Source organism: Podarcis vaucheri (genome assembly GCF_965113315.1).
Source record: "Podarcis vaucheri genome assembly, chromosome: 10".
NCBI lineage: Eukaryota > Metazoa > Chordata > Lepidosauria > Squamata > Lacertidae > Podarcis > Podarcis vaucheri.
The window spans coordinates 29,421,898-29,438,177 of NC_138748.1; the positions used below are offsets into that span (position 1 = coordinate 29,421,898).

General features: G+C 48.2%; 1 long non-coding RNA gene across 1 annotated transcript; it reads left to right on the plus strand.

Annotated features, from left to right (window-relative positions):
* The first annotated feature begins 6,846 nt into the window (after positions 1-6,846).
* Positions 6,847-15,828, plus strand: LOC309541537. The gene is made up of 4 exons (XR_014223806.1): positions 6,847-6,911; positions 6,974-7,074; positions 11,409-11,487; positions 15,752-15,828. It is a non-coding gene; the product is annotated as an uncharacterized lncRNA (long non-coding RNA).
* The last annotated feature ends 452 nt before the right edge of the window (positions 15,829-16,280 follow it).

Here is a 16,280-nt window from a genome sequence, read left to right on the forward strand (position 1 = left end):
CTTTGACTTTCTGAAACTTGCAGCATTTCTTGGAGTGCTACATTAAAAGTATTCTCTTGGAAGTCTTCCTTTGTAACCTAAGAAAGCTGCCTGGATCAGGCCAGTGGCCCAAGTTCAGCATCCCATTCTCACAGATGCCTGTGCAAAAACTGCAAGCAGAATCTGACCCCAACAGCCCTCGTGATTCTCAGGAACTGATATGCAGAAATATGCCGCCTCTGAACCTGGAGGTACTACATAGCCATCACTTGACACATCGCTCATTTCACATGGCATCCACCTGGCTCCCCGCCCCCCAAGAATCTGGGAGCCATAGTTTGGGTCATTGGGTTTGGTGCTTTTGTAACTGGATTTGTAATGGCTTTTAGTCAAATACAATAAATGATTGATTAACTGATTGATGAAAAAGTGCTTTTTTCCTGAGATGCTAACTTTCTCTCTGCATGCCATTCCTTGAACAGCTTCCTGTGCAAAGATAAGGCTTGCTTTCATTGCTCTGTTCATCTGTGCATTTGACTAGTGTTGTGGGGAGGGAAATGCAACCACTGGGCCTAAAAATGTCCCCCTCCGGCCCACTTGGGTTTCCGGTGTGGCCTTCACAGATATTGGCACAACTTGTGTGTGTGTGTGTGTGTGTGTGTGAGTGTGTTTTGGCTGCTGAGCTGTGCTCACCATTGTGAGGGCTGAGGGAGTTGTGGTGATGCCTCCCCAGCTGCTGCCATTGTCCGTGGGTTGATTGTGATGTGACAAAAGCATTTGGTTGCTGAGTGGGTATAAATGTGGGCCAAGGCGCAAGCCTCAGCAGTTGCCCTCCCCAGAGAGAAATGGGCAGCTCGGTGGCACTCAGCCCAGGTGGTCTCCTGTCCCGTGGCAGCAAGCTGGCAAGCAGAAGGAGGCAATTGCCCGGTGCTGGGATGCTGTGGCCCTGGTGGTCTCCTGCCCCGTGGTGGCAAGCTGGCAAGCGGAAGGAGGCAATCACCCGGTGCTGGGATGCTGTGGAGCAAGGAGAAGGCAAGTACAAAGATTACTTGCTGGTGGGATCGCTACTTGAAGGTGACTGACACTCAGCTCTGAAGCTGGTTGAATGTCTGGCAATGGACCTGATGAGGTTGCAGCTGGTGGATGGTTGTCGGAAGAATTTGCATTCAGGCTAGTGGATGTTGCGCGGCTACGCTGGCTGAGATGGGTGCAAACTGGTTTGGAAGCCTTGTTTGTTAACAGGCAGCCAAACAGAGGAGGAATCTGGGGGGACGCTGTCGGGTGTTGGCCATCCCACTCACCTGCTTGCCTTTGCCTTACAGGGATGGCTGGAGCCGGTGAGGTTTTCCCCAAGTCCAGCCTTAAAAGTCATCAAGAGAACCACAGAAAAGTCATCAAGAGAACCACAGGACATCCCTATTTACATCGGAGAAGTGAACGTGAAATACTGGCAGTGAGGAATAGACAAGGCTGTGGCCATACCTGAGAGGAGCTTTGAAGGGAGACTGCAGGCGGACATCTGCTGCATTGCAAGTGATGGGGCAGTGGGGAGAGAGAAGAAAATGAGGGAGGCAACATTAGGCCACATTAGGTGCACCACTGAACTGCTATGAACTCACTTTAAACAGGCATGGCTTCCCCTCAGGGATTCTGGGAACTGTAGATGGTTAAGGGGACGGAGACTTGTTACGGTGGTTAAGTATTAGGATTAGGATTAGGGGTAGGGTAGGGGTGGGGGTAGGGGTAGGGTTCCCTTCATGCCAGGGAACTCTGGGAATTGTAGCTGTAGTTAGGGGGCAGGGTAGGGTTCCCTTTTTGCCAGGGAACTCTGGGAATTGTAGCTGTAGTTAGGGGGCAGGGTTAGGGTTAGGGTTCCCTTTTTGCCAGGGAACTCTGGGAATTGTAGCTCTAGTTAAGCCTTAAGGGTTAGCATTAGGGTTAGAGTTAGCGTCCGGGGTAGGGGTGGGGGTAGGGGTAGAGGTAGGGTTCCCTTCTTGGCAGGCAACGGGGCCCCCTAACAACTCTTGGCACCCTTTTCCAACTATAGCTCCCAGAGTCTTTGGGGGTTGTTTAAGCCATGAGTGTTTAAAGCGGCTTCATAGCGCATTCAATGGTGTGGATGTGGCCATGGCCTCCCTCACCCCACTGCCTCTTATTAATGAAGAATTGAAAGGATTTCCCAATTCAAATCTCTCGGAAACAGGAAACAAAAATGGAATGGACAAGGCTGTGGCCATACTTGAGAGAAACTTTGAAGGGAGACTGCAGGCGGACATCTGCTGCATTGCAAGTCATGGGGCAGTGGGGAGAGAGAAGAAAATGAGGGAGGGAACATTAGGCCACATTAGGTGCACCACTGAACTGCTATGAAGTCACTTTAAACAGGCATGGCTTCCCCTCAGGGATTCTGGGAACTGTAGATGGCTAAGGGGACGGAGACTTGTTACAGTGGTTAAGTATTAGGATTAGGGGTAGGGTAGGGGTGGGGGTAGGGGTAGGGGTAGGGTTCCCTTCATGCCAGGGAACTCTGGGAATTGTAGCTCTAGTTAAGGGTTAGAGTTAGGGTTAGCGTCAAGGGCAGGGGTAGGGTTGGGGTTCCCTTGGCAGGGAACTCTGGGAATTGTAGCTGTAGTTAGGGGTTAGGGTTAGGGTTCCCTTTTTGCCAGGGAACTCTGGGAATTGTAGCTCTAGTTAAGGCTTAAGGGCTAGCGTTAGGGTTAGAGTTAGCGTCGGGTAGGGGTGGGGGTAGGGGTAGGGGTAGGGGTAGAGGTAGGGTTCCCTTCTTGGCAGGGAACGGGGCCCCCTAACAACTCTTGGCACCCTTTTCCAACTATAGCTCCCAGAGTCTTTGGGGGTTGTTTAAGCCATGAGTGTTTAAAGCGGCTTCATAGCGCATTAAATGGTGTGGATGTGGCCTTGACCTCCCTCACCCCACTGCCTCTTATTAATGAAGAATCGAAAGGATTTCCCAATTCAGATCTCTCGGAAACAGGAAACAGAAAGAAGGCTTTGTATCTCAAGCCATTTTGGAAGGTCTTAACTTGAAATGTCAATAAATGTATTTTTGTTGTATTGTGTTGTATAGTGTTGTGATTAACATGGGAAGTAGGGTGGTAAAATCTGCATGCGTTTATGGTAGGCATTTTGCACTCACCTGAACCCTTGCAGGGAAAGGGACAGGGCACAATGGGAAAGGGTGGGGCAACCGGGCTGCTTAAACCACACCCTTTTTCCAATGGAAGCACCATGGGGAGTGGGCCGTCCGAGAGACAACAACAGAACACAGAACAAAGAAGACGGAAGTGGCGCACAGTTCCTTCTGTTCCCTCTCTTCCAAAGAATGGAACGTCAACACACAGAGTATGTGATCCAGTAGTCACACACACTCTGCAGCACGGGAGAGAATGAAACTCCGGACATCCAGCACCCGCTTCTCTGCTTCTCAGAACTCTTTGACTGTAACCCTGTCCAATCTTTTTCCAAAGAGGGCCAGATTTGATGAAGTGAAGGGCTGTGGGGGCCGCCGAAACAGCCAACTCAAGTTGTTAACCTTTTTTAGGGTTGAATTTGTTGAGGGTTTGTTTTTTTAGGATTTTACCCCAGGAAATAAACTGCCACAGGGGCCGGATTAAACTGACCGGTGGGCTGGATTAGGCCCCCAAAATGGACCTTGGACATGCCTGATAAGCACACGAACAAGATGTAGCGTGTGCACCATTTCATGTTTTACTGGAAAACTTAAGGTCACTGTTAGCTGGTAGGCTTGGCCTTGGGGGGAAATCCCCCCTTGAATCTGACTTAGGACTTCAGCACTGCCACTACAGAGTAATAGTGTCATCATAATTTCACCATGGCAACCAGCTGCTTCATTTTTTTTAGTAATATTTTATTAGGTTTTATCCATAAAAAAGTTTAGAAAAATACAAAAAACGAAAAAGATACAAAATTACAAAATACAGAAATACAGACATTAAACACAAAAAAGAAAAGAAAAAAGCACATTAAAAAAACCAAAAATTCCTTCTTGTGCCCATTTTATCATTGCAGATTTTACCGTTTCTTCCTCAGTGTTCCATTTCAACAGCAGATTATACATTCTTGAAAGTATCTTAGAAAGTATCTGCTGTGTTTTTTTCCTGTAATTTAAAAAAAATATCAATAAATATCATTTAAAAAAAGAGAGAGAGAACTTGGAATGTTTTTGTTCCTTCCTCAGAAAGGGAGAAATGGCTACCAAATAAAAATAAATTGGAAAAACCATACTCAAAGAAACTGCAAGTACATAGTTCAGGTAAGAGATGCAGGGGGAAAGTAAAATGACACAGTGCTGAAATGCACTTTCAAAATTTCTGATTTTGGAGTGCATTCTTTGACTTTCTGAAACTTGCAGCATTTCTTGGAGTGCTACATTAAAAGTATTCTCTTGGAAGTCTTCCTTTGTAACCTAAGAAAGCTGCCTGGATCAGGCCAGTGGCCCAAGTTCAGCATCCCATTCTCACAGATGCCTGTGCAAAAACTGCAAGCAGAATCTGACCCCAACAGCCCTCGTGATTCTCAGGAACTGATATGCAGAAATATGCCGCCTCTGAACCTGGAGGTACTACATAGCCATCACTTGACACATCGCTCATTTCACATGGCATCCACCTGGCTCCCCGCCCCCCAAGAATCTGGGAGCCATAGTTTGGGTCATTGGGTTTGGTGCTTTTGTAACTGGATTTGTAATGGCTTTTAGTCAAATACAATAAATGATTGATTAACTGATTGATGAAAAAGTGCTTTTTTCCTGAGATGCTAACTTTCTCTCTGCATGCCATTCCTTGAACAGCTTCCTGTGCAAAGATAAGGCTTGCTTTCATTGCTCTGTTCATCTGTGCATTTGACTAGTGTTGTGGGGAGGGAAATGCAACCACTGGGCCTAAAAATGTCCCCCTCCGGCCCACTTGGGTTTCCGGTGTGGCCTTCACAGATATTGGCACAACTTGTGTGTGTGTGTGTGTTTGTGTGTGTGTGTGTATGTGTGTGTGTGTGTTTTGGCTGCTGAGCTGTGCTCACCATTGTGAGGGCTGAGGGAGTTGTGGTGATGCCTCCCCAGCTGCTGCCATTGTCCGTGGGTTGATTGTGATGTGACAAAAGCATTTGGTTGCTGAGTGGGTATAAATGTGGGCCAAGGCGCAAGCCTCAGCAGTTGCCCTCCCCAGAGAGAAATGGGCAGCTCGGTGGCACTCAGCCCAGGTGGTCTCCTGCCCCGTGGCAGCAAGCTGGCAAACGGAAGGAGGCAATTGCCCGGTGCTGGGATGCTGTGGCCCTGGTGGTCTCCTGCCCCGTGGTGGCAAGCTGGCAAGCGGAAGGAGGCAATCACCCGGTGCTGGGATGCTGTGGAGCAAGGAGAAGGCAAGTACAAAGATTACTTGCTGGTGGGATCGCTACTTGAAGGTGACTGACACTCAGCTCTGAAGCTGGTTGAATGTCTGGCAATGGACCTGATGAGGTTGCAGCTGGTGGATGGTTGTCGGAAGAATTTGCATTCAGGCTAGTGGATGTTGCGCGGCTACGCTGGCTGAGATGGGTGCAAACTGGTTTGGAAGCCTTGTTTGTTAACTGGCAGCCAAACAGAGGAGGAATCTGGGGGGACGCTGTCGGGTGTTGGCCATCCCACTCACCTGCTTGCCTTTGCCTTACAGGGATGTCTGGAGCCGGTGAGGTTTTCCCCAAGTCCAGCCTTAAAAGTCATCAAGAGAACCACAGAAAAGTCATTAAGAGAACCACAGGACATCCCTATTTACATCGGAGAAGTGAACGTGAAATACTGGCAGTGAGGAATAGACAAGGCTGTGGCCATACCTGAGAGGAGCTTTGAAGGGAGACTGCAGGCGGACATCTGCTGCATTGCAAGTGATGGGGCAGTGGGGAGAGAGAAGAAAATGAGGGAGGCAACATTAGGCCACATTAGGTGCACCACTGAACTGCTATGAACTCACTTTAAACAGGCATGGCTTCCCCTCAGGGATTCTGGGAACTGTAGATGGTTAAGGGGACGGAGACTTGTTACGGTGGTTAAGTATTAGGATTAGGATTAGGGGTAGGGTAGGGGTGGGGGTAGGGGTAGGGTTCCCTTCATGCCAGGGAACTCTGGGAATTGTAGCTGTAGTTAGGGGGCAGGGTAGGGTTCCCTTTTTGCCAGGGAACTCTGGGAATTGTAGCTGTAGTTAGGGGGCAGGGTTAGGGTTAGGGTTCCCTTTTTGCCAGGGAACTCTGGGAATTGTAGCTCTAGTTAAGCCTTAAGGGTTAGCATTAGGGTTAGAGTTAGCGTCCGGGGTAGGGGTGGGGGTAGGGGTAGAGGTAGGGTTCCCTTCTTGGCAGGCAACGGGGCCCCCTAACAACTCTTGGCACCCTTTTCCAACTATAGCTCCCAGAGTCTTTGGGGGTTGTTTAAGCCATGAGTGTTTAAAGCGGCTTCATAGCGCATTCAATGGTGTGGATGTGGCCATGGCCTCCCTCACCCCACTGCCTCTTATTAATGAAGAATTGAAAGGATTTCCCAATTCAAATCTCTCGGAAACAGGAAACAAAAATGGAATGGACAAGGCTGTGGCCATACTTGAGAGAAACTTTGAAGGGAGACTGCAGGCGGACATCTGCTGCATTGCAAGTGATGGGGCAGTGCGGAGAGAGAAGAAAATGAGGGAGGCAACATTAGGCCACATTAGGTGCACCACTGAACTGCTATGAAGTCACTTTAAACAGGCATGGCTTCCCCTCAGGGATTCTGGGAACTGTAGATGGCTAAGGGGACGGAGACTTGTTACAGTGGTTAAGTATTAGGATTAGGGGTAGGGTAGGGGTGGGGGTAGGGGTAGGGGTAGGGTTCCCTTCATGCCAGGGAACTCTGGGAATTGTAGCTCTAGTTAAGGGTTAGAGTTAGGGTTAGCGTCAAGGGCAGGGGTAGGGTTGGGGTTCCCTTGGCAGGGAACTCTGGGAATTGTAGCTGTAGTTAGGGGTTAGGGTTAGGGTTCCCTTCTTGCCAGGGAACTCTGGGAATTGTAGCTCTAGTTAAGGCTTAAGGGCTAGCGTTAGGGTTAGAGTTAGCGTCGGGTAGGGGTGGGGGTAGGGGTAGGGGTAGGGGTAGAGGTAGGGTTCCCTTCTTGGCAGGGAACGGGGCCCCCTAACAACTCTTGGCACCCTTTTCCAACTATAGCTCCCAGAGTCTTTGGGGGTTGTTTAAGCCATGAGTGTTTAAAGCGGCTTCATAGCGCATTAAATGGTGTGGATGTGGCCTTGACCTCCCTCACCCCACTGCCTCTTATTAATGAAGAATCGAAAGGATTTCCCAATTCAAATCTCTCGGAAACAGGAAACAGAAAGAAGGCTTTGTATCTCAAGCCATTTTGGAAGGTCTTAACTTGAAATGTCAATAAATGTATTTTTGTTGTATTGTGTTGTATAGTGTTGTGATTAACATGGGAAGTAGGGTGGTAAAATCTGCATGCGTTTATGGTAGGCATTTTGCACTCACCTGAACCCTTGCAGGGAAAGGAACAGGGCACAATGGGAAAGGGTGGGGCAACCGGGCTGCTTAAACCACACCCCTTTTCCAATGGAAGCACCATGGGGAGTGGGCCGTCCGAGAGAGAACAACAGAACACAGAACAAAGAAGACGGAAGTGGCGCACAGTTCCTTCTGTTCCCTCTCTTCCAAAGAATGGAACGTCAACACACAGAGTATGTGATCCAGTAGTCACACACACTCTGCAGCACGGGAGAGAATGAAACTCCGGACATCCAGCACCCGCTGCTCTGCTTCTCAGAACTCTTTGACTGTAACCCTGTCCAATCTTTTTCCAAAGAGGGCCAGATTTGATGAAGTGAAGGGCTGTGGGGGCCGCCGAAACAGCCAACTCAAGTTGTTAACCTTTTTTAGGGTTGAATTTGTTGAGGGTTTGTTTTTTTAGGATTTTACCCCAGGAAATAAACTGCCACAGGGGCCGGATTAAACTGACCGGTGGGCTGGATTAGGCCCCCAAAATGGACCTTGGACATGCCTGATAAGCACACGAACAAGATGTAGCGTGTGCACCATTTCATGTTTTACTGGAAAACTTAAGGTCACTGTTAGCTGGTAGGCTTGGCCTTGGGGGGAAATCCCCCCTTGAATCTGACTTAGGACTTCAGCACTGCCACTACAGAGTAATAGTGTCATCATAATTTCACCATGGCAACCAGCTGCTTCATTTTTTTTTAGTAATATTTTATTAGGTTTTATCCATAAAAAAGTTTAGAAAAATACAAAAAACGAAAAAGATACAAAATTACAAAATACAGAAATACAGACATTAAACACAAAAAAGAAAAGAAAAAAGCACATTAAAAAAACCAAAAATTCCTTCTTGTGCCCATTTTATCATTGCAGATTTTACCGTTTCTTCCTCAGTGTTCCATTTCAACAGCAGATTATACATTCTTGAAAGTATCTTAGAAAGTATCTGCTGTGTTTTTTTCCTGTAATTTAAAAAAAATATCAATAAATATCATTTAAAAAAAAGAGATAGAACTTGGAATGTTTTTGTTCCTTCCTCAGAAAGGGAGAAATGGCTACCAAATAAAAATAAATTGGAAAAACCATACTCAAAGAAACTGCAAGTACATAGTTCAGATAAGAGATGCAGGGGGAAAGTAAAATGACACAGTGCTGAAATGCACTTTCAAAATTTCTGATTTTGGAGTGCATTCTTTGACTTTCTGAAACTTGCAGCATTTCTTGGAGTGCTACATTAAAAGTATTCTCTTGGAAGTCTTCCTTTGTAACCTAAGAAAGCTGCCTGGATCAGGCCAGTGGCCCAAGTTCAGCATCCCATTCTCACAGATGCCTGTGCAAAAACTGCAAGCAGAATCTGACCCCAACAGCCCTCGTGATTCTCAGGAACTGATATGCAGAAATATGCCGCCTCTGAACCTGGAGGTACTACATAGCCATCACTTGACACATCGCTCATTTCACATGGCATCCACCTGGCTCCCCGCCCCCCAAGAATCTGGGAGCCATAGTTTGGGTCATTGGGTTTGGTGCTTTTGTAACTGGATTTGTAATGGCTTTTAGTCAAATACAATAAATGATTGATTAACTGATTGATGAAAAAGTGCTTTTTTCCTGAGATGCTAACTTTCTCTCTGCATGCCATTCCTTGAACAGCTTCCTGTGCAAAGATAAGGCTTGCTTTCATTGCTCTGTTCATCTGTGCATTTGACTAGTGTTGTGGGGAGGGAAATGCAACCACTGGGCCTAAAAATGTCCCCCTCCGGCCCACTTGGGTTTCCGGTGTGGCCTTCACAGATATTGGCACAACTTGTGTGTGTGTGTGTGTGTGTGTGTGTGTGTTTGTGAGTGTGTTTTGGCTGCTGAGCTGTGCTCACCATTGTGAGGGCTGAGGGAGTTGTGGTGATGCCTCCCCAGCTGCTGCCATTGTCCGTGGGTTGATTGTGATGTGACAAAAGCATTTGGTTGCTGAGTGGGTATAAATGTGGGCCAAGGCGCAAGCCTCAGCAGTTGCCCTCCCCAGAGAGAAATGGGCAGCTCGGTGGCACTCAGCCCAGGTGGTCTCCTGCCCCGTGGCAGCAAGCTGGCAAGCGGAAGGAGGCAATTGCCCGGTGCTGGGATGCTGTGGCCCTGGTGGTCTCCTGCCCCGTGGTGGCAAGCTGGCAAGCGGAAGGAGGCAATCACCCGGTGCTGGGATGCTGTGGAGCAAGGAGAAGGCAAGTACAAAGATTACTTGCTGGTGGGATCGCTACTTGAAGGTGACTGACACTCAGCTCTGAAGCTGGTTGATGTCTGGCAATGGACCTGATGAGGTTGCAGCTGGTGGATGGTTGTCGGAAGAATTTGCATTCAGGCTAGTGGATGTTGCGCGGCTACGCTGGCTGAGATGGGTGCAAACTGGTTTGGAAGCCTTGTTTGTTAACAGGCAGCCAAACAGAGGAGGAATCTGGGGGGACGCTGTCGGGTGTTGGCCATCCCACTCACCTGTTTGCCTTTGCCTTACAGGGATGTCTGGAGCCGGTGAGGTTTTCCCCAAGTCCAGCCTTAAAAGTCATCAAGAGAACCACAGAAAAGTCATCAAGAGAACCACAGGACATCCCTATTTACATCGGAGAAGTGAACGTGAAATACTGGCAGTGAGGAATGGACAAGGCTGTGGCCATACTTGAGAGAAGGAGAAGGGAGACTGCAGGCGGACATCTGCTGCATTGCAAGTGATGGGGCAGTGGGGAGAGAGAAGAAAATGAGGGAGGGAACATTAGGCCACATTAGGTGCACCACTGAACTGCTATGAAGTCACTTTAAACAGGCATGGCTTCCCCTCAGGGATTCTGGGAACTGTAGATGGTTAAGGGGACGGAGACTTGTTACGGTGGTTAAGTATTAGGATTAGGATTAGGGGTAGGGTAGGGGTGGGGGTAGGGGTAGGGGTAGGGTTCCCTTCATGCCAGGGAACTCTGGGAATTGTAGCTGTAGTTAGGGGGCAGGGTAGGGTTCCCTTTTTGCCAGGGAACTCTGGGAATTGTAGCTGTAGTTAGGGGGCAGGGTTAGGGTTAGGGTTCCCTTTTTGCCAGGGAACTCTGGGAATTGTAGCTCTAGTTAAGCCTTAAGGGTTAGCATTAGGGTTAGAGTTAGCGTCCGGGGTAGGGGTGGGGGTAGGGGTAGAGGTAGGGTTCCCTTCTTGGCAGGGAACGGGGCCCCCTTACAACTCTTGGCACCCTTTTCCAACTATAGCTCCCAGAGTCTTTGGGGGTTGTTTAAGCCATGAGTGTTTAAAGCGGCTTCATAGCGCATTCAATGGTGTGGATGTGGCCATGGCCTCCCTCACCCCACTGCCTCTTATTAATGAAGAATTGAAAGGATTTCCCAATTCAAATCTCTCGGAAACAGGAAACAAAAATGGAATGGACAAGGCTGTGGCCATACTTGAGAGAAACTTTGAAGGGAGACTGCAGGCGGACATCTGCTGCATTGCAAGTGATGGGGCAGTGGGGAGAGAGAAGAAAATGAGGGAGGCAACATTAGGCCACATTAGGTGCACCACTGAACTGCTATGAAGTCAATTTAAACAGGCATGGCTTCCCCTCAGGGATTCTGGGAACTGTAGATGGCTAAGGGGACGGAGACTTGTTACGGTGGTTAAGTATTAGGATTAGGATTAGGGGTAGGGTAGGGGTGGGGGTAGGGGTAGGGGTAGGGTTCCCTTCATGCCAGGGAACTCTGGGAATTGTAGCTCTAGTTAAGGGTTAGAGTTAGGGTTAGCGTCAAGGGCAGGGGTAGGGTTGGGGTTCCCTTGGCAGGGAACTCTGGGAATTGTAGCTGTAGTTAGGGGTTAGGGTTAGGGTTCCCTTTTTGCCAGGGAACTCTGGGAATTGTAGCTCTAGTTAGGGGGCAGGGTTAGGGTTCCCTTCTTGCCAGGGAACTCTGGGAATTGTAGCTCTAGTTAAGGCTTAAGGGCTAGCGTTAGGGTTAGAGTTAGCGTCGGGTAGGGGTGGGGGTAGGGGTAGGGGTAGGGGTAGAGGTAGGGTTCCCTTCTTGGCAGGGAACAGGGCCCCCTAACAACTCTTGGCACCCTTTTCCAACTATAGCTCCCAGAGTCTTTGGGGGTTGTTTAAGCCATGAGTGTTTAAAGCGGCTTCATAGCGCATTAAATGGTGTGGATGTGGCCTTGACCTCCCTCACCCCACTGCCTCTTATTAATGAAGAATCGAAAGGATTTCCCAATTCAAATCTCTCGGAAACAGGAAACAGAAAGAAGGCTTTGTATCTCAAGCCATTTTGGAAGGTCTTAACTTGAAATGTCAATAAATGTATTTTTGTTGTATTGTGTTGTATAGTGTTGTGATTAACATGGGAAGTAGGGTGGTAAAATATGCATGCGTTTATGGTAGGCATTTTGCACTCACCTGAACCCTTGCAGGGAAAGGGACAGGGCACAATGGGAAAGGGTGGGGCAACCGGGCTGCTTAAACCACACCCCTTTTCCAATGGAAGCACCATGGGGAGTGGGCCGTCCGAGAGAGAACAACAGAACACAGAACAAAGAAGACGGAAGTGGCACACAGTTCCTTCTGTTCCCTCTCTTCCAAAGAATGGAACGTCAACACACAGAGTATGTGATCCAGTAGTCACACACACTCTGCAGCACGGGAGAGAATGAAACTCCGGACATCCAGCACCCGCTTCTCTGCTTCTCAGAACTCTTTGACTGTAACCCTGTCCAATCTTTTTCCAAAGAGGGCCAGATTTGATGAAGTGAAGGGCTGTGGGGGCCGCCGAAACAGCCAACTCAAGTTGTTAACCTTTTTTAGGGTTGAATTTGTTAAGGGTTTGTTTTTTTAGGATTTTACCCCAGGAAATAAACTGCCACAGGGGCCGGATTAAACTGACCGGTGGGCTGGATTAGGCCCCCAAAATGGACCTTGGACATGCCTGATAAGCACACGAACAAGATGTAGCGTGTGCACCATTTCATGTTTTACTGGAAAACTTAAGGTCACTGTTAGCTGGTAGGCTTGGCCTTGGGGGGAAATCCCCCCTTGAATCTGACTTAGGACTTCAGCACTGCCACTACAGAGTAATAGTGTCATCATAATTTCACCATGGCAACCAGCTGCTTCATTTTTTTTTAGTAATATTTTATTAGGTTTTATCCATAAAAAAGTTTAGAAAAATACAAAAAACGAAAAAGATACAAAATTACAAAATACAGAAATACAGACATTAAACACAAAAAAGAAAAGAAAAAAGCACATTAAAAAAAAACAAAAATTCCTTCTTGTGCCCATTTTATCATTGCAGATTTTACCGTTTCTTCCTCAGTGTTCCATTTCAACAGCAGATTATACATTCTTGAAAGTATCTTAGTAAGTATCTGCTGTGTTTTTTTCCTGTAATTTAAAAAAAATATCAATAAATATCATTTAAAAAAAGAGAGAGAGAACTTGGAATGTTTTTGTTCCTTCCTCAGAAAGGGAGAAATGGCTACCAAATAAAAATAAATTGGAAAAACCATACTCAAAGAAACTGCAAGTACATAGTTCAGGTAAGAGATGCAGGGGGAAAGTAAAATGACACAGTGCTGAAATGCACTTTCAAAATTTCTGATTTTGGAGTGCATTCTTTGACTTTCTGAAACTTGCAGCATTTCTTGGAGTGCTACATTAAAAGTATTCTCTTGGAAGTCTTCCTTTGTAACCTAAGAAAGCTGCCTGGATCAGGCCAGTGGCCCAAGTTCAGCATCCCATTCTCACAGATGCCTGTGCAAAAACTGCAAGCAGAATCTGACCCCAACAGCCCTCGTGATTCTCAGGAACTGATATGCAGAAATATGCCGCCTCTGAACCTGGAGGTACTACATAGCCATCACTTGACACATCGCTCATTTCACATGGCATCCACCTGGCTCCCCGCCCCCCAAGAATCTGGGAGCCATAGTTTGGGTCATTGGGTTTGGTGCTTTTGTAACTGGATTTGTAATGGCTTTTAGTCAAATACAATAAATGATTGATTAACTGATTGATGAAAAAGTGCTTTTTTCCTGAGATGCTAACTTTCTCTCTGCATGCCATTCCTTGAACAGCTTCCTGTGCAAAGATAAGGCTTGCTTTCATTGCTCTGTTCATCTGTGCATTTGACTAGTGTTGTGGGGAGGGAAATGCAACCACTGGGCCTAAAAATGTCCCCCTCCGGCCCACTTGGGTTTCCGGTGTGGCCTTCACAGATATTGGCACAACTTGTGTGTGTGTGTGTGTGTGTGAGTGAGTGTGTTTTGGCTGCTGAGCTGTGCTCACCATTGTGAGGGCTGAGGGAGTTGTGGTGATGCCTCCCCAGCTGCTGCCATTGTCCGTGGGTTGATTGTGATGTGACAAAAGCATTTGGTTGCTGAGTGGGTATAAATGTGGGCCAAGGCGCAAGCCTCAGCAGTTGCCCTCCCCAGAGAGAAATGGGCAGCTCGGTGGCACTCAGCCCAGGTGGTCTCCTGTCCCGTGGCAGCAAGCTGGCAAGCGGAAGGAGGCAATTGCCCGGTGCTGGGATGCTGTGGCCCTGGTGGTCTCCTGCCCCGTGGTGGCAAGCTGGCAAGCGGAAGGAGGCAATCACCCGGTGCTGGGATGCTGTGGAGCAAGGAGAAGGCAAGTACAAAGATTACTTGCTGGTGGGGTCGCTACTTGAAGGTGACTGACACTCAGCTCTGAAGCTGGTTGAATGTCTGGCAATGGACCTGATGAGGTTGCAGCTGGTGGATGGTTGTCGGAAGAATTTGCATTCAGGCTAGTGGATGTTGCGCGGCTACGCTGGCTGAGATGGGTGCAAACTGGTTTGGAAGCCTTGTTTGTTAACAGGCAGCCAAACAGAGGAGGAATCTGGGGGGACGCTGTCGGGTGTTGGCCATCCCACTCACCTGCTTGCCTTTGCCTTACAGGGATGTCTGGAGCCGGTGAGGTTTTCCCCAAGTCCAGCCTTAAAAGTCATCAAGAGAACCACAGAAAAGTCATCAAGAGAACCACAGGACATCCCTATTTACATCGGAGAAGTGAACGTGAAATACTGGCAATGAGGAAGAGACAAGGCTGTGGCCATACCTGAGAGGAGCTTTGAAGGGAGACTGCAGGCGGACATCTGCTGCATTGCAAGTGATGGGGCAGTGGGGAGAGAGAAGAAAATGAGGGAGGCAACATTAGGCCACATTAGGTGCACCACTGAACTGCTATGAACTCACTTTAAACAGGCATGGCTTCCCCTCAGGGATTCTGGGAACTGTAGATGGTTAAGGGGACGGAGACTTGTTACGGTGGTTAAGTATTAGGATTAGGATTAGGGGTAGGGTAGGGGTGGGGGTAGGGGTAGGGTTCCCTTCATGCCAGGGAACTCTGGGAATTGTAGCTGTAGTTAGGGGGCAGGGTAGGGTTCCCTTTTTGCCAGGGAACTCTGGGAATTGTAGCTGTAGTTAGGGGGCAGGGTTAGGGTTAGGGTTCCCTTTTTGCCAGGGAACTCTGGGAATTGTAGCTCTAGTTAAGCCTTAAGGGTTAGCATTAGGGTTAGAGTTAGCGTCCGGGGTAGGGGTGGGGGTAGGGGTAGAGGTAGGGTTCCCTTCTTGGCAGGGAACGGGGCCCCCTAACAACTCTTGGCACCCTTTTCCAACTATAGCTCCCAGAGTCTTTGGGGGTTGTTTAAGCCATGAGTGTTTAAAGCGGCTTCATAGCGCATTCAATGGTGTGGATGTGGCCATGGCCTCCCTCACCCCACTGCCTCTTATTAATGAAGAATTGAAAGGATTTCCCAATTCAAATCTCTCGGAAACAGGAAACAAAAATGGAATGGACAAGGCTGTGGCCATACTTGAGAGAAACTTTGAAGGGAGACTGCAGGCGGACATCTGCTGCATTGCAAGTGATGGGGCAGTGGGGAGAGAGAAGAAAATGAGGGAGGCAACATTAGGCCACATTAGGTGCACCACTGAACTGCTATGAAGTCACTTTAAACAGGCATGGCTTCCCCTCAGGGATTCTGGGAACTGTAGATGGCTAAGGGGACGGAGACTTGTTACGGTGGTTAAGTATTAGGATTAGGATTAGGGGTAGGGTAGGGGTGGGGGTAGGGGTAGGGGTAGGGTTCCCTTCATGCCAGGGAACTCTGGGAATTGTAGCTCTAGTTAAGGGTTAGAGTTAGGGTTAGCGTCAAGGGCAGGGGTAGGGTTGGGGTTCCCTTGGCAGGGAACTCTGGGAATTGTAGCTGTAGTTAGGGGTTAGGGTTAGGGTTCCCTTCTTGCCAGGGAACTCTGGGAATTGTAGCTCTAGTTAAGGCTTAAGGGCTAGCGTTAGGGTTAGAGTTAGCGTCGGGTAGGGGTGGGGGTAGGGGTAGGGGTAGGGGTAGAGGTAGGGTTCCCTTCTTGGCAGGGAACGGGGCCCCCTAACAACTCTTGGCACCCTTTTCCAACTATAGCTCCCAGAATCTTTGGGGGTTGTTTAAGCCATGAGTGTTTAAAGCGGCTTCATAGCGCATTAAATGGTGTGGATGTGGCCTTGACCTCCCTCACCCCACTGCCTCTTATTAATGAAGAATCGAAAGGATTTCCCAATTCAAATCTCTCGGAAACAGGAAACAGAAAGAAGGCTTTGTATCTCAAGCCATTTTGGAAGGTCTTAACTTGAAATGTCAATAAATGTATTTTTGTTGTATTGTGTTGTATAGTGTTGTGATTAACGTGGGAAGTAGGATGGTAAAATCTGCATGCGTTTATGGTAGGCATTTTGCACTCACCTGAACC